Consider the following 27,309-nt stretch of genomic DNA (forward strand, 5'->3'; position numbering starts at 1 on the left):
AAAAATTGTAGGTCTGCTTCCACCAAATCATGTTGAACTTTGTTTAGAATTCCCATATGGAAGATTAGTTTTGTTCCCACAATGAGGAAAAAGAGGGAAGAGCACCATGTTTTTAACTGTGAAACCTTTTTTCTTAGTGTGATAAAAGATGTGGCTTTCCTCCAAGGCTTGTTAGGCTAACATAATTTCAGCAAGAAAAGCAGTCATGAAATAATGTTGTTTTTACAGTTCGTCTGAGCGCTTCCAAAAATCAAGTAGGTTACATTTCTCCTTTGGCCTAAGCAACCACATATGGTATTACAGCAGCATCAGCTTCATGAAAGCTTTCTGTTTCTCAGGTTCTTCCTTGTGAGTTTCTTACTGTAGAGATCCCTCTTGTCATTCCCCTATCTTCCTTTTCTCTTACAAATGGCTTTCCTCGTGGCAGCCTTGTCCTGGAAGGAAATGCTCTTCAATAGCCTTTGTTACTGATATTTAATTACTTTGAACAGGGAAATTTGGGATTGTTTTCCTTTTGTTGTTTTATTGATTTGAATCAAAGATTTCACCTGCTCTCAAGGAAGCAATTTTTAAGCAAGAAAACAGAAAGCACAGAAGACTAGACTGAAGAAGGAGTAAATGATTTAATGGAGTATTTTTACTTTTCTCTTACAGTACTCAATGTCAGCAAGTACCAAAAATGCAGTAATTAATACTGTTTACTCTGCAGGAAGTTAAATATGATGAGCTATCAAGACATTGAGTAATGAAAAATCAAACTCTGTTAGAAGCTTCTGTTTACTAAATACTGGTTTTGTGATTATTTTATTTTGGAGTTGGATGCTATGGTCCTTATGTGTCCCTTCCCCCTACCCTACCCAACTGCAATTCTGTTATTTTTTACTAATGCCGTCAGATCTTGTTTCAGCTGCTGCAGTGTTTATCAAGTTAGACTTTTATAATGGCAGCAAGGCATTTTCATAGTATAGGAGGGGAGCTCTCCATTTTGCTGCTGTGGGTTTTTTTTTTTTGTCTAGAGGGTAAAGAAATGGAAAATCTGAGGAATGCTACCTTCTTTGTCTAACAAATGCTAATACTATGGTCATACAGATGGGAAATACAGTAGTGATGCTCCCTTTCCCTATTCATATTATGGTATATAGCAAAGGATTTTAATATTTCTGAAAAATATTATTAATCCTATTAATCACTCTTGTATTGCTCTGTCTCTGACAATTTATGATGTAATATGTGTTTATGTAAGTGAAATACATTTTTTTGGAATACCTTATGATGATAGAGGTGAGGGGGTTGCTTTCATTTTGAAAAAGCTGATTTACTGCTTATTGTTCATTTTCACAGGGATTTTCAAAGGCCCCTAGAGCAATTAGGCATGCTGGCTTAGTGTTTTCAATGGAAATTGGGTATTAACTTGCGTTAACTGCCTGCATGTATCATTGCTTTATGCTGTCTTGAAAATGACTTAGAATCTTGTGTGTGGTATCAATGAACATTATTTGAGTTCTGTTGAAACTTTAGAAATGCTAATATTATGATATCCTGTCTGTAGCTTCAGTTTATTTCATACATTTAAATTAGTTCTAATAAATGCACTTGTCATTTTTAAGGCAGTTTCCGTTCATAAACACATGCTTGTGAGGACAGGGCAAGCAGCCGATATAATTGCTCAGATAAGAAAACTGAAGTTTTGAAATGGGAGTGATTTGTTCAAAGTGGTGCATGTGTCAGACCTAGAACTTAAGAAAAATGGGTTTAGTTCCTGGGTTCCCTCTTCTCTCTTATGATCTATATTGTGAGATACTACTCTGATTTTATATCCATTATTTGGTTTACTTTCTATATTCAATAGTAAGTAACGTAATCCAGGGGAGATTGTTTGTTTTTTTATATATATACACACATATATATATCAAGCCAACTTGACCAATGCATCTGAGAAACCTTGGGCTTTACCACTGAGTGTTGCTTTTAGGTGACTTACTGTGTGAACTGTAGGCACAAGCTGGGGAAATGGCTTTCTCGTCAGTTTAGCTGGTTGCCTGGCGTAAGAGGGCTACACATCACTTTCCAAAGGCTGTCAAACAGCACTGTTAGTATTCTTATTCCTTGATGAACTGAGGCTTCCATGCTTATTTTCTCTAATTTGTCTGTAATTTCCAGTCTTAGTCGAGCTCTCTTCCTAGTAGAAATTACAATGCATTAGTAAATGGAGTAATAGCACACCACAAATAATAAATAATTAAAGATATAGCCCCTATTTTTATAATATAACCTTAATGCTTGGTGTTGGTCTGCTTGACTTGTTCTGAAAACATGAATAGTCCCCAAAGACTTGAGGCTCAAGTGCTGGCTTGGGCTAAGCCCTCCAAGTGGACAGAGTTGCATCAGTGTCTTCAGGAGCTTCCTCAAGAGGTGAGTGACAACCTGCTTGTTCTCTGGGAGGTGCGTGTTTCCGAGTATCCTGGTGCAGTCCTACTGTGTGGGGTGCTGGTGACAGAGTTAAAGCAATAGAGAGTGCCTGGCGTGGGAGGGTAATTGCTCTGCAAAGGCTGCTTCTCCATCTCTGTTTATGGTCTCCACCAGCTATAGAAGTATAGCAGGGAATTAGTGCTTTTAAAAAGCATTCTTTAGCTTGTACTCTGTTAGCATTAGGAATGCATTCTTTACATCTTTTCTTCTCCATAGTTTTATTTACACTATTATGATAAGTTCTTAAGATATAAGTGAGTGGGCAGACATTTAATCTGTAAACTGAGATGCAGTTATTAAAAGGGGTCTGGCCAGTCTTACTGCCCACTTGCATGTTTTGTGAGGCTAGATGTGTGGTATTTTTAAGTAAAGTGTCTGATAAAATGTTCATTTTGGACTGATAAATATTGGGTACGTGCATGTCCTGAGTCGCACACACTCTTACATGAGGAGGAGGGAAGAACAAATAAAAGTGCTGTACTTAGGACAGCAAGTGTTGAGCTAGTTCTGTGTTGAACCTGCCAAGAGCCTGAAATGGCCATGGAGTTCTCCTGTGGTTTCTCTCTTTCTGCAAGAAGAAGAGCTGCCAGGAGTTACTGTCATATATGTAGGGATGTCCTGTGGCTTCTATTTTGATTCTTAGACCTCCTTTACAAAGATGCGTTGCATGTTTCTATTAAATATACTGTCAGGAAGGAGGTGGGTTCTCAGGCTGAGCAAGGACTGGATATTTTGGCTGGTAGTTGATGCGTGAACTTGTAAGAAGGAAAAAGTAAACATTCAATGATACTCTCCTCACCTTGTTTGTCTTGCCTTCTGAACACCTCAGTTTTATGCCCCAGACAGGATTTACACTGTTTTCTTGGCAGAAGGCTTTAGGCACTTATTTTCTACTCTCACTTTTAGAGCTATGAAGTAATGAATTCAGCCCAGCTCTTTCTACTGGTTTAGTGTAGTAGGACCATTTTCATAAGGAATAAACCTTATGAAAGAAACCTTATTAATTAAGTGTAAAGAATATAATCCTTTATTGTAGAAATGAAACAAATACATAATAGGTCATAGCAATTAATTTGCACACCTATTTGTTGATTTACAAGAATATTTATGTAAGGTGAGACCAATCTCTGCCTTACTGTGACAGATAGCACTGCCCTGCACAATATTATTACCTTTCCCTAAAACTACTGTTTACGTTGTGAGGTGTTCATGCAATATGACTTGTTTAAAATACTTTCATTCATTTAATTGCAAGTGTCATCAGTATTTGAATAAGTAATAGAATAATGTAGACCTTACTCTACATTCTTTTCCTTCCTCTCCTGTTAGAGGAGTTCCATAGACTTCAATCACATAACCTTGCTGGAGTTAGTAAATAGGGAATAGAAAGTAGAAAGCCTGACAGAGTTTAATTGTAGTTTTTATTTGCTATTCACTTTAGTTCACTATTACCTCTGAGATCAAATGAGGGAATCTGAGTCACCTGGGGGTTCTGTCCTGTGAAAACCATTCCTGAAGGATGTGGCATTGTCTGGAACAAGCTAGATGTGAGACAGGAGGAGCAGCCAGCTGACCAAATGTCAGCATGCTGAGATTATGTTGTACTGTTGCCTTTTGAGAGGGCTCCTGAAGGGAAAAATTGTGACGTCTCTGAATGCAAAGTTAAACCTGACTTAGTAAGAACAAAGCACTTAGCTTGAGTTTAGGGTGTAATCTAGTTGTGTTGGCCTTGCCATCATCACCTGACTCTTGTTACTGATAGCATATATAGTTTTTTGCTACCTGCTTACTTTGTCTAGCAATACAGTTAGTATGCTGGGGCAGTTTGATACATGCTGAGAGATCTCTATCCCTCCAGAATAGTGAATACACACAAGTATTTTTGAGATGTCTCTTTTTCTTAATCAGCCTGTTAAAAAGCAACTGATCCCCTCAGGTGAAGAAAGCAATCCATACTCTTATGCCAAGGACATTTCAGATTCCAGGGATGCTGGTGGGCCCAGTGATAGGACATTAATCTTGGAATGTGTGTTTCACTGATAAAGTTGTTCTGGTATTTATGTAGGGGAAAAAAAATTAAATACATAGTTGTCTTTGGTACTGGCACCTGGCACCTTCTTACCTAAATGGAATCACTCCAGTGAAGTCAACAGTTTATGAGGGAAATTTTTTTTCACATGCCTGGTTTTTATTTGAGGTGACAGCAATGCTTCCTCTAATGTAATTGTATTGGTTTTTGACAATGCAGAGTTGAGAAAAGAAGTCTTTTGGGAGAAAAGAGAGGGGGAGGGGGGAAAGCTCCTGCAGTTAAAATTAATCTTAATAAAAGTAGCAAGCCAAATTGTTTTAGGTGAGACTAGCTCCTTAATTTGAAGACTGTTCTGCCTGAAAGTATGAACAAGATTTGACTTGTTTGGAATTCAGTTTTCCATTCTTTATTTCAGTGGGGCAGGGTGTGCACTGAATCCAGTTAGAATACAGTTTAAAAAGAGATGCCAACATCCATAGATCAAATTGTCACCATTCAGCCTCTTAACTTTATCTTCTTGCTGTAGTGATTATAAAATAGAAAATTTCAGAACAAAGACAAATACTTTGTTTTATTTTACATTTGGTTCTTTCTTTCCTAAGGTTTTCAGAAAGACTGTATGAGATTATCTGTTCTTTTTCTTCAGAATTAGTTTAAGTTTTTAAAGTAATTACATTTTCTCTGTCATGGCAGGATTTGGAGTTACTTGCAATGAAAAGCATCTCACATTTATCTGTGTTTGCTGTTGAGAGAGGGAGGAGAGAAGTAAACTGCTTAGATTTCTTCATTAGAAGCCTTCGTAATTGTGATTATTGTATTTTCCTAATGTTAAACATAAGCCTAAAATGGAGGAGATTTTTGGTTTAGAGTTGATCAAAAAAGGTGCCTTTTGAATCTGGATGCTCCGAAATGGTGAACTCCTGCACATCTAGCTGTAAAGTTCTTTATGGCTCCACTGTTTGGATAGGGCTATTCTAATGTGGTAGCTGTCTGTATGCTTTAATATTTTGCTAGATAAGGACTGAGACCTATAATTGGTAAGTTTTGTCTAGGTATAGCACTCTAAAAGTCAGCAGTAAAGCTTAAAATGGGCTTTCTCACAAAAGGGCTTTAAAAGCCTAGGTTTTGCTGTGGAAATGAGATCTCTACCTAGTATAGAGAATACTCTAGAGAAGTAGAAAAGTGTCAGTGGTTCAAGAGTGTCTTTAAAAGTATCTGTTATGATAACTGGTAACTGTTAGGTAATAGGTAACTGTTTCTAGTCCTGGTCCCATAAGGATTCACGTTAGTCTTCTGCTATTTTGCAGTCATGAATCCTTAATGAAGTGCCAAGATTTTCATCAAAGTGCTAGAGACCGTTAAGCAAAAAATAATCATGAGATCTCTTAAGTGATGAGACAATACAAGTAATAAAGGGTTGGTGTGTGGTTTTTTTGCCCTGAGGTCAGAGATGCATGCCTAATACAGTACAGTTTTTAAAATGCTAAATTATTTTTATAACAATGTGATTCATTTGTTGTTAGAGAATAATACAAAGCTTTATTCTGTTGTGCTGCCCCTTTACAGGCAACAGGTTAAAGTTCTCTTGTCCTGTTCCTTCCTGTTGCCCCTTCTGCCCCACCTATTTTTGGTAATTGATACCACTGATCCAGTTATTCCTTGTGACTTGTCCAGTTTGACCAATTTCACTCGAAGCCTCGGTCACAGAAAGTTTTCTCTTGCAAGAAGCCTAGATGCACATACATACAGTCAAAGTTTCATATTAGAGGTAATTTTAGTAGTGCATAAGCTATTTTTTTGTTTGTTTCCTTTAGGTTTTATTTTAAACAGCTTCCAGCTGATACTTAAATTGCATACTACTTAGAGACATATTCGCATATTGATTGTCTGGAATCCTCAATGATTAGGTGAAGGCTGACATATGCACAGTATCATACTTCTCTTCTAGTATATTATTGGCCTACTTCATGTGGAGGATTACCATAATTACTATTTAACAGATAAAGGGGTATAAAGATCAATGTGTATATTATTATGTTCTCATGAATCATAGGCTGAGTCTTTGACCAAACCTTGAATATACATAAATGTAAACTACATTGGCTTCTGCCAATGTGAAAATATCTGTAGAATGATCATTTTATGCAACGTTCATTTTGCCAAAAGCAAGAACAGGACTTGGGCATCTTGGAGTAAAAGAAAGATTGTGACAGGAGTTTTATTCTTGTGAATTTCATAGTGTTTTAAATTAAGATGTTGGATAGCTCTAGAAATTAAATTAATTGCTTTGATTTATAAGGGAGAGGGAGGATAGAGTAGGGAGGACTAGGTGTCTTCTAAGATTCAAAATTAAAACAAGCTGTCTCTGCATACATTTCCAAATAGTTGGTACCAACTTACAGGCTTGTTGGCCTGTTCTTGTCTCTGAACATTTCTTTTTGAACCCTGTTACCATTGTGACACACAGCACAGGACTCTAGCCCTTTTTAAAGGAAAGCTCAGCATGCTGTTGTCAAATGGCCATTTTCAGACCTTTTTCAAACTCATAATAAGCACTTATTCTGAGGTCTGTAACTGCATCTATAGCATTGATATTTAATGTTCCTGTTTAAGCTGAGCAGCTCATGGAAAAAACACTCACTTTAATGGAGTCTGAAATTTAAAAATAAGTTATTAACCCTTATATGGAAGAATTCTCAAAGTTTCCTGTGACTCTCTTTCTGGTCCGATGAGCTGAGTAGTAGTTACCATACATGTGGCAGACATTAGTTAAACTTGGTGTTCACCAGAGTATTTTGTGTTGCTGCAGGCTTTTTAGACTTGGTTTACAGAATGGTCTGAGGTACTTACCTGAAAAGTATATTGTATGGCAGACCTTGCTGTTTGGAGTAGTTTCTGTAACACCAGCAAGAACCAGTACCTGTGTAATGAGAGGGTTACATCTGTGCTGTGATATCACAGGTTAGTGTGTTAACTCCTTTGTAAAACAGAGGAGTGTTCTCCTGGGATTTGCAGGCACTTTCTCTCTTCAAGAATAGCCTCAGCATCTGTTGGGCAAATGCTCTAGTTTGAAGTCCACTGAAATCAGAAAATGTCTTTGCTTTCCTCAGCGATCTCGAGCAGCCTCATCATTTATTTTTCCAGGTGTATCTTTCGAGGCCTATAAAGATGGGAGGTGGTGGGGCCTTCTAGAAAAAGGACCCTGGGAATCATGACAACTTTTTCCTTTCTCCAGCTTGGATTCAGATGCTTTAGTAAGATATAGGATGTTAAAGTTCTAGTAGCTTGCAAAATCTGAAATGTTAAGAGATATATTTTGTTGTTATTCCATATATCATTCTCAGTTAAGTGAAGAGCACTGTATCAACCAAAAATATTTCTTGCTAGTTTACTAGGTGGTAAAGAACTGAATTTGTTAGGGTTAGTCATTGTGAGGAATACTGTTAGTAAAATAACCACCTTCTGATGTGGCTAATATAGTATTTAAAAAAGACTCAGAAGACATACAGTACCCTGTATTGCAGGAAGGGCATTTATCTGTGTTTCCTGCTTTTTGCTAGTGTTATTGATTGCTGGGGCCAAGACCACTGTATGTGGAAGAATGTCTACCCTTTTGAGTACTTTTTCTCCAGCTCAGATACGAGCTGTTCATTCTAATTCTTTCCACTTTTGCTGGTGTCAGATATGAGTGACATATATTTTCCATTATTATAACAAGGAAATTAATTCGTTTTCTGTGTTGTTTTTCATTGTTCTAACCTCAGCGTGAACTTTTGAGTTTCCCCATTTTTTATTAACTGCCATCCTACTTTTTTTTTTTTAAAGCTGCACCAGACTTCACAATGGGCTGATGTTATAATGCTTTGAGTGTCTAACATGATCCCTTTCTCCTCCTTTCCACTTAGAAGAGGTTGTGTTTGCTGGTTTAATTGTCCTGTGAGGCATAGGAATCAGTTGTCTTTTAATCTGTTTCCTGGGTAGTTACTAAGTTTTGCTTACTGTGAGATATTAAGGTTTCTTAGCTTGTATTTTTATGACAATCTTGAAGTTTTTAAACATAGGTACAAGCAAAAAAAATTTGAAGACTTTCTGTTATGTTGGGTGTGGAAATTTGGCCATCACTACTTGTAATCTGTCAGTTCAGTTTACATTTTGGAAGCACCAGTAAAATAGTTTCATTGAGGTTATGGAGTATGATATATGTGATAGACATATTAGTGTTACTCTGTACTACATTCAGGGTGAGGAAGACATGAAGGATACTTTGTGTGAAGGCATGTGGAAGGGGGTTGTGGAAGATACCTTACCATTGATCAGCAAGCACAATCCTGAACACATGCCACTGAGTCCTGGTATTAACTTTCTCCCCAAGATCATAGGAGCATTGAGCTAGACAGAAACTTACAAATGTGCTTACAGAAGTCTGGCATCCAGTTTCTGTTTCACCTCAGTGGGGTTCGGGTACTTAACTCCCTCCACTTCTGAGGCAGCCTGTCATCAGGTTCAGTAGAGGTGTGTAATGTCTTGCAGGCTTCAGCCTGGCTTTGCCTTATCCCAAAAGCAGCTGTGAGCTAACTCTTTACCTGCGTGCCTTTGAGCCAGTGTAACTTCTGTTACCAGCCCTGAAAATTATTTGCTAAAACTCCTGTTGAAGCACATGAGGCCATATCAGAGCACCTAGTCTTCAGAAAGAGACAACGTTTGGCTTTCTTATTTTTTCCTCCCTTTCTCCTGTTTTCCTTTGCGTCTTTAGGAAGAGAAAGGAAACTGCAGTGATCATCACCTGCAGTTTTGAATTTCTGCCATTGGGTGATGCTGTTTGTTCTAAATTGTAGGCCTGCATTATTTTGCTCTTTGCTGTTCAGTGAGGCAGTGCTTGAGTGAGGTTTGGTGATGCCGGTGCCCAAAGGGAACCAAAGTACTTGAATAGTCTCATTTTTAAAGGCTGCAGAACCAGAGGGAAGGGGAGGTGTATGGAAATCCCCCTCTTTTTGTTTCTTTTCCATTTTATTCTTTTAAATTTTTCTCTGTTTGACAGTGAGGGTCTACCTGATTGAGTGGTAAGCCTGTTTTTTTCTGCATGTCATAATCATATTAGGTCATAGAGGAAATGGGCCTGGTGAAATTGTGCACCATTGCCAATGTAAACAATCTTCTCCAGGATTGTTTTCTTTTCATTAATTTATTACCAAGCTTCTAAATATGTCACTAAAAAAGGACACTTCACATATTGTAGAGAGTGGTGATATTAAAATGTCTGGATACTGGAGCTTGACTTTTCTTGTTATTTTGGAAGTTTCAAAGTTTTCTGCAGAACTCCTGCATTATTCAGATTTGTGAAAGGAAAAATGCCTATTTCAGCCCTGGAAAACAGTTCTAATCCTGCTTAAGCAAATGGGGACTTTAAATGACTCTGCAGTGGCTTGATTTTACTACATTTATTGTGTTTTGCTGGTGGTAGCAATAACATAAAATGAAAGAGTATGAGATACAATGCTAAAAAGGTCCTTCTTTTTTTTTTCCTCCCAAATGAGCAATTACACCAAAAGTTCATGTGCTATATTTGTGTTGTTCTGGTAAAAAATTAATTTCTAATCTATTTGGTATGTCCAAAATAACAGTAAAAATTCTTCATTTTAGTCACTTGAGAAGTTTATGCACCTCAAATAATTTTTATATGTGTGTCTGTATTGCAGTATTTCAGACTTGAATCTGTTGGCTGTGGTTTATGCTTGAGGAATATTAAAGAATGGAAAAGGGTGTTATGTTTTGATACTTGTTGAAAAGAATTAATACACTGATGTCACGTTATGTTTGGACTCTATGATCTTAAAGGTCTTTTCCAACCAAATGGTTCTATGATTAGTGTCACAGTATATAATTTCTTTAGCACTTGGGCAGAAAGACACCTTATTATGATTTACTTTTGTCATTTCTGCAGTAAGAGGGGATGGACTGTGATTAATGACTGTAAATTTACACTCTTCAGATCACACTTATATAAGTAGGAAAGAAACCACACACCTCGCTTTGTCTGCATAGGCTTCCTGACCGCTTAGGAGTAAGGAGGCAGTGGGAATCGAAAGCTGAAAACACCTAGGACTGTGCAGGTGACACACCTCCATTCCTCCTTTGCACCTTTGAAGAGGTTAATGGGGCTGTGGTTTCTCCATGGCACTATAATTGCTGGAAGCAGGGAGTAGAAAGAGGAGCCCCTCTGGTGCTGAGCTCTTCGTGCTGTTTGTAGACCTCTTCAGAGTCACAGCTCTGAAGGGAGGAATGTCTCGCCTCTCGTGGAGTGCAGGCTGCCCAAGCTGTGTGTCCACTTACTGTATATTCACCAGGACAGTAGCAATTACCTAGAACTAAAAAAAAAATACTCAATTGGAATTTATGTTAAATATGGAATTAGGTTCTAGTATTTGAGGTGCAGGTAGCCTGTGAAGGATGTTCTTTAAAAGCTAAGTGTGTGCTGCAACTGTGCATTAGTGCTAACTGAGGAAATGCTTGTGCCAACTCTGATAAGCGGAGATACTTATTAGGAATTAATAACAAACAAGAATAGATGATTCTGAGAAGGCAGAATTACAAAAGAATATTATGAAAGCCAAAGTACTTCTTTGCCCAATGCTAAAGGTTTAATAAAATACTGTTGCACCAAAGTGCATTCTAGTTAGCATTCAGTATTCACTATGTCCACATTACGATCTTGTATTCTTAAACTAGACGTTTGAGAGAGATTTCCACGACAAGCTGTCAAGACTAAGTATTAAGTATTGCCTTCACTACACCAATATGTACACGTTCATTTGCAGTTGGGAAGGAGGGAGGGGGACTGGAAATGAGGATGCACTTGTCCATGTAGGCAAAGGTTCTGCCTCTGCAGCTTTTATTTGCAGGATGACATTCAGTTACCTTTTCTCCCTGAAATGCAGAGCTCTTTGAAAAGCCATGATATTAGTAGACGTCCACAATAATAGAAAAATAAGTGGTGATCATTTCTGCATCCTTTTTATTAACTATAGATTATCTAATCTCCTTGCTATCAACAGCCAATTATTGGAAGAAATCTACCTAACTTTTCATGCCTTCTTTGATCTATGCAGTGGTAGAATAGATGAAGAGAGGAAAACTTCTTGCAATCTCCAAGGAGATTTTAGAAAAATATCTCAGTTCTTACATTGTTTAAGGACTTCATAAATAGTGAGGATCTTCTGTCTGTGTTTTAAGGGAGAACAGACTTAGTAGTAATAGCCCATTCACAGTCTCTTATCTTTATTTTAGCAATTCACATTGGCTGTGCTTTTTTAAAAATTACTATTCTTTAATCAGAAAAGCTCAGTATTTCCATAAAGAAGTAGCAAAGATAAAAATTGCCTCATTAGTGAGCATTTAAATGTTTTAAACTGCGTATCTCCAAGTTCATACATCATAATTGCAATCAATCAGACTTGTTCAGATTGTTAAGGCAGAAGTGCTTTGCTGGAAAAATTTTGAAGGCACATTGACCAAAGATGTAGTGAAGACACTGGAAAAACAAATGGGTTTTGTTTTAAGTTCCTTGAATGGAGCACAGTTTATATTTAGATACTATAGTATTACTATACTATAGCACTCTGTCAAGTGATCTCTGTGCTGACAGTCAGAACACCAAGAAGATGTTGAATTAATCCTCTGCTGTTTGTGAAATGCAGAATGAGCTAGATTTGCAAAAGCCAAGGTGATGGCTTGATTGTATGTATCAAGCCTTAGTTGTTTAAAGACTGCTAGGAAGATTCCATCCATCTTCCCTCCAAGAATTTCCACTGTAAAAAACACCATAGGACTGGTTGTTTCCATCACATATCCTGACACTAAGCTCTTTTCTAAGGAAAGAAGAAACCTGCACCTCCAATATGATTATATTTTTTGCTCGTAAGGTTATCACTCAGTAGGGTAAGATTAAGTGTTTGCTAATAATCAGTGTATATTCAAATGAAGGATTGCCACAGGTTTAGCATGAGAAAGAGTAACTGAAGAGACAACAGCATTGCATATCTGTTTATCCACCTTCTAGACACTGATAGAGGCTCTTGTGGACTTTAACAGGGTTGTATCTGCTTGGAAAGAAAAGTGATAACACAAACATAGTATGCCCCAACAATCCTTGTCTCCAAGAGCGACTTACTAAATTTTCAGATGCATCCTCACAGTCTGAAATTCTGAAATGCATGCTTTTGCCACTGAGTCAGGATTAAGAGAAAGCAAATGGCTGTGTGCAGGTTCGAAATGGCTAAGATAAGTATAGAAATTGTTGGCAGATGTTGGCAGCACCCTTACAAACAACAGATGGTTTTGACCCAAGTAATTTTTTGCAAGATAAAGCAAGGTGTCCCTGCACATGGCAGTGGGGTAGGACAAGATGATCTTTCAGGTTCTTTCCAACCCAAACTATTCTATGATTCTATACACATACATACACACACACACACGTATCTATGTATGTATATACACACACACACACAAACACAGACTGATCAGTTGCCTCAATATACTACTGTGTGGGATCTTCTTTGGAAAAAAATACAGAAGAGAGGTGTTATTTTTGGTTGAAACTAGTTGTATTGTACATCTTTGATTTACTAATCTTCCCACAAGCAGTGTTCAGATTGTATTATTCATAAATACTGTGAAAGATATTTTCAAATATGAGACTAATTAATCTCTTGAGTAAGAATAACTTTTCTTCCATTCCTGGGAAAATGTTGCATTGTTAAATAAAAACAAAAAAATGTAATAGAGTAAGTTCTGTGTACCTTGTTAGATCTTTTTTCATTAGTGGCCAGACATTGTCTTTTGGCATCTCTCAGTGAACTTTGTTTAAAAATGAGCTATGGAACAGTATTAATGATGTGTAAAGGAAAAAAGAAAAACAACACTGATACTTGAAAACATTAAAAATTTTGCATGAACATAAATTATATGAATTTACATAGGCTGAAAAATCTTACTTTGCAAGCCAGCAGCACTTTGAAAACTACAGATGCCAAAAATGTGCAAGTCTTCAATGTATGTATTCCAGTGTACAATTTAGATATAATACAAACCATCAAAATTATATTCCCCTGAAGACAGTTTCTTGAGGAACTTAACACCAAATATAGTGGATCTCTTTGCATTATAAGTGGGTACAACCAAGGCTGTTGCAGTATTTTGAGTTTGAGATCCATTCTGCTTGTGAACTTCAGAAGTACAATTTTGCTGCTTTTAAATGTAACAAAAACTTTTAGATCGTTGACTGCCTCTGAAGTGAAATACCAAGTGTGCTTCATTTCAGTTCAATAATTATTGAGATCATATGTGCAATATTTATTTATTTTGTGTTGCTTTAATATTTTAAGTTACTCCAATCTGACTGATATTTCAAGTGAAATTGAAACTAGACTTAATGTGAGGATTAGCTTCATCTTGAAAATAAAAGTTTTTGTATTCTTTGTAAAATAAAATAACTATTGGGTTCCTTGCTTTTTTCATGTTTTAGCATTACAGTCTGCTTTGGTTTGACATTAATCTAACTTATGACAAAATAAGAATTATTTCCATTTTGGTCTTGACATTACTGTTCTAGAGCACAATTATGAAGCTCAGTGTATTCATATTGTAGTCAGTGACATTTCTGTTGAGTTTCAATAAGAATAAACTGCAACATTTACTTCCAAATAATTTTTTTTCCTGTCTTTTTTAGAAAAAGGAGAGGTGCTACTCATAGAGCTGTTCAGGGCTAGGAGTTTTCCATAGGACAGTTTCAAATTTTCTAAAAATCCTTTCACTCTTTAGTCCAGTAAAATTAAGATTGTGCATTTGGCTTTGGAAATACGGAACAGCTCTATTTCAGGAAATCATTCAGTATTGTAGTTAAAAAAAACAACAAACACAACAGCAGTGTGTCACCTGCAACAAAAATAAAAACAGTTCAGTGAAAATTAATACTAGAACTGGTAAGTTCCCTTGAACTTAGATGTCACTACCTTGGTATATTTCAAACAGATCTATTTATTTGCCTCAGCTCTGCCTGTTCTCCACAGCTCCAGTCATGAGAAGCTGATGCAATTTGAGAGGACATTCACTACTGCCAGTTCTTCTGGAACTTGCAGTGCAGTTTGAATACTTGGTGGTTAGGAGTGTGGCCTTTTAATTCTAGCTCTTGAGTGGTACAATTTCATGAGCACCTCTCCATTTAATGCATTTTTTGAAAGTGCTTTCAGAATTTGTAGCTGCTGAAAAAAAAATAGCTTAAAAATGCTTTCTTAATTTTAAAAGTAAAAATGTCATTTTTAATGCCTCTTCAATAGATCAATCTGGTGGCAGCTGATTGAGGTTCTAATTCAACACTTTTTCTCCTCTCACCTTCTGACTCACCATTACTGTCAACATGCTCCTGCAGGTTTTGCTATAAAAGTGTCGATCCATCCCTTTGAAAATCAACTTCAAGGAAAACAGTGTTTATTAATAAACTCCTATAGAAGTTTTCACTGTTCTTTTAAAAAAAGTAATAAAAATAGTCACTTGTTGATCTGAAGATTTTTTTAAAAATTATTCTAATTTTATGATTCCATTCATTTTGGTACAAATTTCAGCTACTGAAATATGCCCTCCAGCACTGTTCCTATGAGATCTTTTTTTTTTCTTTAAAATGGACTTACTAGAAAGAGTTGCATTGCATGTGTAGGTTTCCTTTAATAAAGTTTTAATAATGTGTATATATATGTGTGTGTATATAGGTATATGCTAAATGTATAGCAGTGAAATTGTGTCTTGAAACAAGAACTCTTTCTAGTCTTCAGTTAGAACCTGCAGTCTTGACTTTATGGGTACAGACCTGTAATCAAATTAATGATCTGTTGCAAGAAAGGAAATAACAATATAAATAAAACTAAAAAGAATATTTAAAATCTTATAAAGTGTTGGCGTAGTGCCTGAGGATATATATACATGTCTTGTTTTGCACAATAATATTTTCATGTAGATGGACCATATGAAGGGAAAACTTTTAATGGAATTTTTAAAACAATTTCAACAACACCTTTACAAGTTTAAGATCTTAGAATTCTGTTCATCATGGATATGAGTTCAGGTAGAAGCTGATAATTTTACTTTCATACTACCTGCAGTTGTTATTACTAGACAGCAAGACATTTAGAGGCAGAAATACTCAAAAAAAACCCCCCTCTGGTAGTTGTAATTTAGAAGTAAATTAAGAAATAAGTATGCAATCTCCTTATGTACAGCTTCATGTATCATCTCGCTCAATAGCCTGAGGCATTAGCAAACTTTCAACATGAAATTTAGTGCTAGAGCATGCATACCTGAATTATAGTCTATCATGCATACTAAGTATATGGCTTTTATAGGCATATAAATCACAACATCAGGATTCTTGTGTTTTCTAAATGTAACGTAAAGTTGATCTTAATCTCAACAAGATGGCTAAATTTATCTTAATAAGAGCAAAGGTAATGCTTGGTGAACCATTAAAAGAAAATGCCCATTCTTAGAATTTCAGGTAAACATAGAGAATAGTTGCTCAACTTTTCTTTTAAGTCTGGATCATCAGCAAAGAAACACAGTCAATGTCACGTGAGGACCGGGCCAGTCCCTCGCCCACACAGCAAGTAAAATGTGTTAGAGACCACTTCTAGCCTTGAGGGGCAAGTTACGGAGTATGCTATGGCTCACATCCACATGACAGAATTCTCCTTAAGAGGCTTCTCTTCCTTCACCTTCATCTTCCCCCACTGAAATCAAATCACAGAACTACTTTTCCTGTACCTTTACTTGGGAAGGGCCCATAGCCTATGCTATGGACTCAACCATTCCTGAATGTCCAGAGGAGTGCTAGTTGTCATGAGCCAACAACCCCTCAGAGGCCATCCAAAAAGTAGAGCAAGATCAGGCAACTGCAAGCCAATGCCGAAGCCCAGCATCCTAGCTCTGCATCTCTTACTAATGCAATTAGAAGCTCTGCTGAAATGAGTTGGAATGATCCCAGTCACAGCCTTCAGCCTTTGCAGGTGTATTGTTCACCTAAGATGAGGTTGATTGTTCTTTTCCTTCCTTCCACTCTATGATGTTCTGCATTTCCTGCAATGATTCTTGTAGTTATTGTGATCATAGTAAGAGTAACCAGACCTGGGGTCCCATTGGCTTGGGCCGTGGAGTCCCCCATCTCAAGATATTCTGTGTAGGTACATCTTTGACAACTCATTGCTAGTTCATTTGCAGATCTCTTGAAGTGCAGCGCATGGTTTTGAAGCTGCTATGCCCTGCTCTTCTGTTAACCTCATGACATTCACTAGTTCCTAACCTCTTCAGTAGTTTGTTTTCCTTGAAAATAGTTCTCAAAACACAGGTAGCTCTCAAACTGCAGGAGGAGTTTGTTAAGTATTGCATTCATCTGTTTGTCAGAGGGTGCTCCAGGGGTTGGAGTCAGCAGTGGCTTTTCAGAATGCAGTTGAGCGCAGTTATGAAGCAAGTGGACCGTGTCATTTGATAACTGATTTCCTCAGCTGTCATGGCGATGTAGTGTAAGGCACAGGGATTTATTCTGCTCTTATATATTGGTATGTTTGTAGGTAACTGCTGGAAGGGGCCAACTACTGAACTATTACACTAGTGTAACCTGGAATATAATTTGGCTTCCTTTCTGAATCATTTTGTGGTTTGCCTTTGGCAATATGGGACTTTACAAAACTATAATGGAAAAGTTATGAAAACTTAAGCCACCAGAATCACACTTTGTAATGATTGTCAGTGGGAAAGGTCACTAGCAGTTATTTTTAACTGCGGTTATATTAGCAAAAAGGGTTGCAAGTATCAAGACTAATGAACAGTCATTAAAAGATCAACATTCAGTTTTCTTTTTCAGTTAAAAATGAAACACCATTACTAGCAAAATCCTAAATTGTTGAAGATTTGGTTCTGTTTGTATAAAACCAAAGTAAAACCATTTTTGTTCTGCAATGTGTGGAACATTAAAAGCTTGAATAGTATGCATGCATAGAGATTTCCCCCACTTATTTAGTGAAGCTGATAAAGAATAATGCTTTAATGCAACTACACCAATTTGCAAACCTTAGTACAGAAAAGGCTGGTTTGTCATCTTCCAATACATTGATACTTTCCAAGTTTCATATTAGCATAGAGTGCTGCTAGCCACTCCATCACAGCTTCACAATTCAAAACACATTAGTACATCTCTACTTCTCATTAAATGACTAGTTTTATATAAGACGCAGCTGAAGAGAAATCAAATCAAACTTGATTTTTAAAAAACCAAATTTATAAAATAACGTTTGATGAAATAGTCATTGTTTTTCACAGAGCACCATAAAATGAGAACAACAGGCACATCATGTTCCTGATTGTTAACTTGATTAAAGCCTCCTTCAATATATTTGAACACTTATTTCCATAGAAAAGCGTTTCTCTCATGCCACAGCTTCCCTTGCATTAATACTATGAAAACTTTTAAATATGTCAATATTTAAGTCTTCTGTTTCTTTCAATGTTTGGTTCCAGCATGTAAGAAATCATTTAGTCTGTCTGGGGTACTCTGTTTTCAAGAGAGTTTCTTTTTCCAGCAAAGTTCTTAACCACGAGCCCTTTTTTTATTCATAAAATGTGTGACTGTAATTGTCTTGGTAAAAATGTTGTTGAAGTAGTTTGTGGTATTATTTCAGTCATGAAGAAATAGATTCAGTCTGACTTGTAAACAATGCTAAACTGAACCAAAAGTTACTCTTTTCACTTTATACTAAATTTATGGTAATTTCTTGTTTTTGACAATGCTTGCAAAGAGTTCATTTTACTTTGCAGTAGATGCTTTCTACAAAAGCACAGTACCCAAAAAGAGGCATAAGAATCTTAAATGTGTGAACTCCAGCACCTGTCAGTCAGTCTGTTAGTGCTATATATGAACCAAATGTGGTAGGTTTTATTCACTGGTAAGAAACTGGTAGCTGAGTATACAGAGCTTGTGAAACAGAATTGAAAGGAGTTTGGTGTTTGTTTGTGTTTAAAAAAGGACCTAATCGTTGTTATGAAGTTAAGCTGCACACTTCAGCCTTCTCTTACCTTTTCTGACTGTTCCTGTAAAAGTTGTTGGGATTTGTGTACTGAGCACTGAATAAGTGAAAATTGTACTGAATTTGGTTATAAAATGAATTGGAGAAAGAAATGAAAGGGCTTTACAGGGAATTAGTTAGACCAGGATTGATATTTTTTACAGGATTATAAAATAAAAAGGAAGCCAATGGATTCCTTTGGAAAAATAAAAGAAAGCATACTTGCTTAGCTTTGAATTTGAAATGATGTGTCACGAGTTCTATTTTGGATGAAGACTACTCTGTGTCTTGAAGGTATCATAAAGGAGGAAGTTATTGGGAAGAAGATATTAATGGGCCTCAGTAGAACACTGTATGTCTAAAGCTTGTTTTCTCCCAGCTTGAGATTTGACTTGCACCTGCATTAACTTCTCTTGAAACTGTCCCCAGTAGGCTGTATGTGTTGTTTTGCAGTAAATTGAGACCACATCTGCTAGTCCTGAAATAAAGCAATTATTGTAACTGCAAGATTTGGAGGTTTTCTTTCTTTCGAAAGGACGGTACTTCTGTTATTTATATGTTTCTGGGAAAATATAGCATTTCCTATAAAATAGAGCATGAAATTGGCATTGCTTAGTGAGAACTGTTATTTACTGCAGTATTAAGCGATGCAGTTGTGTGGCTGGCTGCAGATTTCTGAAGACTTCCCTGACTGGTCTGATTTAAAACACAAGCAGTTAACACCATTAAACTGTCTTCTGGCTTTAATAGTCAGATGGGTCCCACAGTCTACCTTTTACAATTTCTGTAAAGTTCTGGAAAGGCATTTTACAGTCCTTTCCTGAAACACTTGCTTTATTTTACTATGCTTTAGTCTAGGGAAAAATATAATTATCATCAAGGATAGCTTCATACTTAACTTGCAATGGAGTGCATGTCCTTTACACACGTATTAGAAAATTAATGGGTTGTTCTTTGACCCATCACTAAAATCTTGGAAGCTCTGTATACAAAGGAATGGGGAAACAGAGAATAGTGAATGCCATGAATAATGTCTATGTGCTGTTTTCAATCTTCAACCTACAAGCTTTCTCCTATTTTTATTTCTTCTTGCCCCTCTTGGCTGTGAAGTTTAGAGTGATAAAAATATTCTCAATAACCTGTTCTTTACAGTTACTTTACAGTGAAATTTTATCACTACTGAAGTCACTTCATAATTGCGATAGGAAACTCTGGGGTGTGTCATGGGAAGCTGCCACCACTTGGGTGGTTGTGGTACTTTGCTTTTAGTCTTGAGTTTGTCAGTGCACACCAAGTGCTGCAATTCAGTGTGGCATGCTGTTGTATATAGCTGCAGAATTTTACCATGAAGTGCAGCAATCACCAGCACAAATTGTATGTTTTGAAATCATCCTAGATCTTTTCTCACATGGTATTTTTATCACTGGAGTACTGTACGTTGCTGTCTTTGCTACAGATTAATTCATATATCTGACATTGAATTTATTTCTTTTTTAAACCCTCATTCAAAGTGAAACAGAAGGAGAATGCTAAGTAATACTGGACACTACAAAAGTTGTTATTAGAGCACAGAACATCTAATTGTTTTTTATTTTTGCTTGCTGAATTCAGAAGCTTCCAAGAGTTGTAATCCCTGATGTTGAGAGTAGAAGCAATTTTGGACTACAGTACTAACGTGAGAGAGTGATGACAAATGTAGCCTCAATGAGAGAGTGTATTCATCAGAAGAGATTATGAATTTGAATTGCTTTTTCTCCTTTTCCATCCCCACTCAAAGTTGTAAGCAGCTGGCAGTTTTGGGGAATATTTCAGCTGAACTTGGTTTCAAGGAGCAAATAGAATGTTGAGAGAAGGCAGCAGCAAAGCAGGTGTGCAGACTGTTGGAGAAGAAATTAAGTAAGTACCAAAGCTGGCATGAGTACTAGAGTGAAGAGGTTAATAGAGTCACAAGACTGTTGTGCTGATTTTCGGCTAGAAGAGTGTGTGATCATGTGTAGAATGGTAATGAGGAAATCTTCAACAGAAACATTCTGTGATAATCTATTTTTCTGTCAATGTAAATGATTTAAAAAATTGGAATATGTTATGGAATGCCTGGATTTTTTTCTAGAGGAGAAGCTATTCCAACGTAATATAAGATGTGAAACTGATCAGAAAAATACCCCAACAGAACTGTGCACAGAACCAACAAAACAAAGTCATTTTAATTGAGAGATGCTTAAAATGCTTTGTTAAGCTTGACATGGAAGACGAAAAGACCATATCCACCAAAACAGTGGCAGCTTGCCAGAATGACTTGGGACTTCCTATTGCAGTGGTGATTATAATGGCTGAAATGAATCATGTGACTTACACAACCTTTATCTCCATATTTTGTTCAGAACTTTGGAGTAATTTGAAGTCTTAAGTTTTCACTCTGTTTTGGAACTAAATACAATTTTGAAATGTGATGATCTTGTATAACTTATGTCCTCAGCCCAGTTGTAGTCACATAGCTAATTCTTACATTTAATTTCCTTTAACTTTCTTGTTTTGTTCTGATGAAAGAAAAAAAATAGATAACCCCTTTCATAGCAGTGATTTGAAATCCACAATCTAAGAACATCACAGAATCACAGAATATTAGGAGTTGGAAGGGACCTCGAAAGATCATCCAGTCCAACCCCCCTGCCAGAGCAGGATCACCTAGACTGGGTCACACAGGAACATGTCCAGGTGGGTTTTGAATATTTCCAGAGAAGGAGACTCCACAACCTCTCTGGGCAGCCTGGTCCAGTGCTCTGTCACCCTCACAGTAAAAACATTTTTCGTCATGTTCAGATTGAACCTCCTATGCTCCAGCTTGCTCCCATTGCCCTTTGTCCTGTCATTTGTTATCACTGAGAAGAGCCTGGCTGCTTCCTCCTGACACTCGCCCTTTACAAATTTATAAACATTAATGAGGTCACCCCTCAGTCTCCTCTTCTCCAAGCTAAAGAGACCCAGCTCCCTCAGCCGTTCCTCATAAAGGAGATGCTCCACTCCCTCCATCATCTTTGTTGCTCTGCGCTGGACTCTTTCAAGCAGTTCCCTGTCCTCCTTGAACTGAGGGGCCCAGAACTGAACACAATATTCCAAATGTGGTCTCACCAGGGTAGAGGGGAAGGAGAACCTACAACCACATCCCTTCTGATACACCCCAGGATGCCATTGGCCTTCTTGGCCGCATTGCTGGCTCTTGGTCATCCTGCTGTCCACCAACACTCCCAGGTTCTTTTCTGCCATCTGATTACTGGTTTCAGTGGACTAAGAATAAGATAGTGAGTGACTAGGGAGAGATAAACATATACTCTGTTGTTGATGCAAATTTGTACAAATATTGTAAGACATATGTTGATTAAAAATTGACTGATATAAAGCACAGGGGTCTAATGCTAGGTGGTACTTACCACTCTTGTTTTCTCTTACTGCTTCTGCTAAGATAGGCAAAGACCACACTAGCAAATATTTGGCATTTGAAGTGGAATTATTCTTTTGTTGGACCTTACTTTTTCCATGTTAAGTAGCAGATCTTAACCTAAAAAGAGCTAAAAGTCTGCTCCTCATAGCAGCATCTGTTTGATACTGAAAAGTGGTTTCTGTTTCAGGAACTGTAAATAAGTGAATGATAAAAGCTGAATTGTTTTCAAACCAAATGAACCAATTGTGTCACTGTCTTTTTCGGGGACCTATTCTGAATTCTCAAGTGTTTATATTATCATCTCAATGGCTGGAAACTCCTGTGTTTTGCTCTTGGAAACACTAGTGGAAAAAATTATTCAGCAACTGAGATGGCTCGTTACCCTCTCCTAGTAGCCGGACACTCCAGCATCTGCTTGTTTTGGCTCAGTCCTGATTGTGTTGCTTGGTACCTTTGTGTTCTGTTCTCTTCCCATTGCCCTCAGGAAGGCCAAAAACCTTCATCTTATAAACCATTTCTCTTTGGAGTTTTAGGACATCACAAAGGAAATCCACTTCTGAATTCTAAGATTTTTTTCTTTTTTTTTTTTTTTATCAACCAGAAAGAGGCAAAGGTCACCTCTTTTGGGACAGTTTAAATAAACCTCATGTCTCTATGGGAAATAATGCTGAAAGAGGGAGAATGTATTGAAATTAATGTTAGAAACAGCATTTTTTTATTGCCATGATTTCCATATTTTAAACATTAAAATGTTGAATACATGCGTATCTAAACAGCGTAGTAGTTGGATGAGTATTCTGGGGACACTGAAATGGACATAAAGATCTCCCTTAGCTCTCAAAGTCATTCATGCTGGTACAAAGAGCTCTCAAACTAGCTAAGCAACTCTGCTGTGATGCGCTGGAGGAAGGAGCCTCTGTCCACAAGTATTTCAGTAGATCTGCAGGATGTGGTGAACTCCAATAATAGACTTGATTGCCACAAGCCACAGCTGCCTCTGTTCTAAGCCAAAGTGCCTTTAGTCTGCAGTAGACCTAGGAGTCCACTAGCACTAAGGAATTAAAGTGTTCTTTTGTCCTTTGAAGTAGAATCTCCTGTGTATCTCCTGCCACTTCTTTGGTATGGGAAAAAAACCCAAACAAACAAACAAGCAAAAAAAATCCCAAAACCAAGATTCACAAAAGAAAATAATGAAATAATATTTTTCAGTACCATCATAACTGCAGAGGGGGCAACTTGTGAACCTAACCAGCAGTTATATTTCTACTCTTACTAAGCTGCTCTGTTACTCAAATTGAATGCTGGATTCTGCCTAGGTAATTACTAATTACCTATCTTTTTGAGCAGGTCTTGGAGGAAGATTGACTCCTGTTGGTCAGCCTGTTTGATGGCAGGGCCTGAAGGATCTATTTCTCGTTACATAGTCAGTGTGTTGTCCTCATGTGGTGCATTCAGAAGGTGTAAAACTTAAATGTACCTTTAGTGATGACTGAGGATTGGCAACAAATCCTCGATGTGTACTTCATTGATCACTTTCTTTGGCATGATTTATTCTAGTACGATTTTCTGTCTGAGAAAGCCATGCAGACTCAGAGACAGAAGGGATTCAAAGGGTCATAACCATTCATCTGTCCAGAGCAGGACTGGTTAGAGTATTCATAAAGTATTTAAGTTCCATAATGTGAATTGAAATTTGATACTTGGGAGCTAAACATTCTTGGAGACAGAATTTTTTATCTGATAGGAAACTGATGATCTGTAACGAATGTTGTATCTGGAGTTTTTCCCCAACTACTTTTTAAACTAGAAATATGTCTTTCTATTTGTCAATATACTTATCACTAACATGTAAAAAGAAGAGTGAATGTTAACATGGATTACTCAAACTGTTAGTAGTCTGCTTCTGTTTGTGAGAATGCATTTTCTTTTGCTTATCTATAGTTAGATCTAACAAAACTTCTAGGAAATAGTATTTCTGTGACTGAAACAAATACATTTCTCATTTTGCCTTCTGCATTAATTCAAAACTGAGAATCTGTCGCATTCTGATGAGGAATAATTTATGTTCAAGCTGTTGTTATTTAAAGGCATAAAAGTTCTTTTTGCATAATAGTACTCTTATTGACTAGGTAATGTTTCTAAAGCCTGAAGTGTTAATGATTCTTTGAAGATTATTTTTGCTCAAGATGTTCTCTTACTGTCTATTTAGTTGCCGGACCTTGGGATTGTAGTTGCATTTTACTAGATGCACACAGATGCAGCAACAAGCACTGTCATGCTCAAAGAATTTGAATTCTTACCCCTGAGCATGGCTCCATTGCTGCTAGAGGGAAAGACTCAAGAAAAAGTCTACGCTTAATTTATACTTTTTCTGGGCTGTGCTGAGAATGATTGTGTTTAATGATAATTACTTCCGTGAACTTCATAAGAAAATACTGGGAGATTATCAGAAATAGTTCTGTTCAGACAGCTATCCTTAATTATGCTAGTGACCTTTTTAATATCTTGGTCAATAAATGTGAATTGTGTAAGATAACATAAAAGCTTTAATTTTGATCTGAATATTTTTATTGGTTATCAAGAGAGAAGGCATAGCTTTTTCGCAAGGACTGACATGTTCCAAACCATCTGAATAAAAAGCTATATTGTTCCTTGGCCATGAAGGCAGTAGGCATATATGGCCAGGGCTGGTCACGTTCAGAAGCTCTAGTTTAATATTTATTAAACTGCCTACATGGGCTTCTGTTTAGTGTCTGGTTTAACTAATTGAAATAGATTATTCAACTTTAGGTACAGAGAAAGAAGAAAAACCTAGCAGTCACTTTGTCACTGGGGAAGGCAGTTTCTTTTAAGTGTAATACATTTAAATTTCTAACTGGCATGATGCCAATCTTCATTATGTTTCAAAGGCAAGCAGAGAAAACAAGTGGGACAGCAATATAAAGCTGTGTTGTGAAAGATACATTTTTTAACTGACAGAGACAATACCTGCCTTTGAATGTTGTATGTTCCATTTTTCTGAATCTTAGAAAAAATTTCAGAAAATGACATCATAACATTAGAGCAAAATTTTTGTTACTGACTTGATTGAAGCACTGGAGATCACTAGTACAGAGCTATGGGCTTTTAAAATTTATTTTAAACATGTCTTAAGTGACCTTTGTTATTAAATTAAATATGGTCAAGGTTTCAGCCTACACATAGGTTGCAGCTTTAATTACTGTTTCAGTGTAGTTCAGAATAAAGTATTATAGTTCTTCATGATAATATAACCTTATGGTTTTGTTACAGTCCAGTGCAGTTCCATGTTACTGGCCAACTATGTTGTCAGTAACGTAAATGGAGAACAGGTTTAGTGATATCTTTTAACACAGGCCAGTGTGAGCAATTCTGTTTACAAGACAGACATCAGAACTGTCCTATTCCTTAGTTTCTGTCTATAATTTCTCTCAAAATCTGGGTGGATTACAGCCAGTTTCACACCAGCCACTACATGTTTTCTTCCCGGGATATTTTTGCACCTTATTTAGAGTGAGATTTGAGGGTTGTCAATATTAAATCCTTTCCCAAGCCTTGCAGAAGATCTCTGCAAAAGGTCCACTGCCTTCCCCTGCACTGTGCATTTCACAGATGTTTCTCTTCAAAGGAAAAACTCTGAGGCCAGTAAGTAGTTGAAAAAAATTATTAACCTCCTTGTATTGGGCAGTATAGATCCAATAAATCTGTGTGAGAGGTTGAGACCTAGAATGATGGTTTCTCAATATTTATGAAATCTGCTGATTTTGACGATGACAGTGAGAAGATCTGAGAGACTCTCAGCATGTAAGTGGGACAGCCTGGTGGGGCACAGTGATGCCTTCCTTTGACTATCTACATGCAGAGCAATTACTGAACTGACTCACTTTGCAGCCCAGATTATTACAGTACACTGGCATGTATTTTAGGTTACCATAAAATGCTGTTTAAATAGATCACTGGTGGTTCACAAACAGCTGGCATGGACTCGAACTTCTCTAGCAGTGGTTGTTCAGGATTTGGAGCTCTTCACCTCACAAGTCACTCTGACAAGTATATAGATTTGAGCTTGGTGAGGTTTATTTTCCTTGCTTCATTTCACAGTGTAGGAGGTCACAGGTGACATACTAAAGCTGGCATCATGGTGAAAGGAGCTGTACCTAATTTGGTTATATTGTATGTACAGTTTAATTGTAAGCTGTTCCAGAGACTCTCAGTGGGTGCGTAAGGCAGTGGTAGTTGGCAACTGGTTTGTAGGTGAAGGTATCACTAAGGCTGTGGTTTGCTGCTTCTGCTTGCACTTAACTTTGAAGGAATCTCATTATATTCCCACAGTAACTTTTTGAAGCATGTGTGGATTTTAATTAAAATTTTACTTTCCCCAAATACATACTTACCCTGTTAACTGAACATCTCGTTTGAATTGAACTGGAACAGATTGCATGGTTTATTTCAGTTGACAACACTTAATCTAGATTAATTTGTACTGTTTAGCATTTCAGTGGTGGAAAATAAAGGTAACCTTGTAGGCACATCAGAGTTTGGCTACAGCATAAAAATGAAAGAACTAGCGTTTCCTAAACACATAGAAGTACTGTATTACCGAAAGGGCACTGTTCAAGCTTTGAAGTATGACATCATACATGATGCATGACTTTTGGAAAATGGACAAAAATTTTGTGGAAAGAATGGCCATTTTAAAACTTGTGTTATGCACTGTATTTCATGTAGGTATGTGCTAATGCATGTTAGCACAGATGTGCCAGTTAGGTCTTAAGAGCTAGCAATGCTCTTTGCTTTTCTTACATGTAAGCCTTGGCTGTTTGTATATCTATGTCTGCTATGTTACTTTCTCATGTTACAGCTTGAGACACTGCAATAATCAGAGAATGGTAGGGGTTGGAAGGGATCTCTGAAGATCATTCAGTCCAACCCCCCTGCCAGAGCAGGATCACTTAGACTAGGTCACACAGGAACATTTCCAGGTGGGTTTTGAATGTCTCCAGAGAAGGAGACTCCACAAGCTCTCTGGGCAGCCTGGTCCAGTGCTCTGTCACCCTCACAGTAAAAACGTGTTTCGTTATGTTTAAGTTGAACCTCCTGTGTTCCAGTTTGTGACCATTCCCTCTTGTCCTGTTGCTGAGCACAACCAAGAATCTGGTCCTGTCCTCCTCACACCCACCCTTTAGATATTTATAAGCGTTAGTGAGACTTCCCCCTCAGTCTCCTCCAAGCTAAACAGACCCAGCTCTCTC

The 27,309-nt window shown here is 37.2% G+C and overlaps 1 protein-coding gene across 1 annotated transcript in view; it reads left to right on the forward strand.

Moving 5' to 3' along the window:
* Nucleotides 1–27,309, forward strand: part of ATXN10 (ataxin 10) — a 96,769-nt gene that overhangs the window by 52,344 nt on the left and 17,116 nt on the right. The gene's annotated exons all lie outside the window — the stretch shown is intronic.

Source organism: Mesitornis unicolor, unplaced genomic scaffold (assembly GCF_000695765.1).
Source record: "Mesitornis unicolor isolate BGI_N332 unplaced genomic scaffold, ASM69576v1 scaffold7249, whole genome shotgun sequence".
Classification (NCBI taxonomy): Eukaryota; Metazoa; Chordata; class Aves; order Mesitornithiformes; family Mesitornithidae; genus Mesitornis; species Mesitornis unicolor.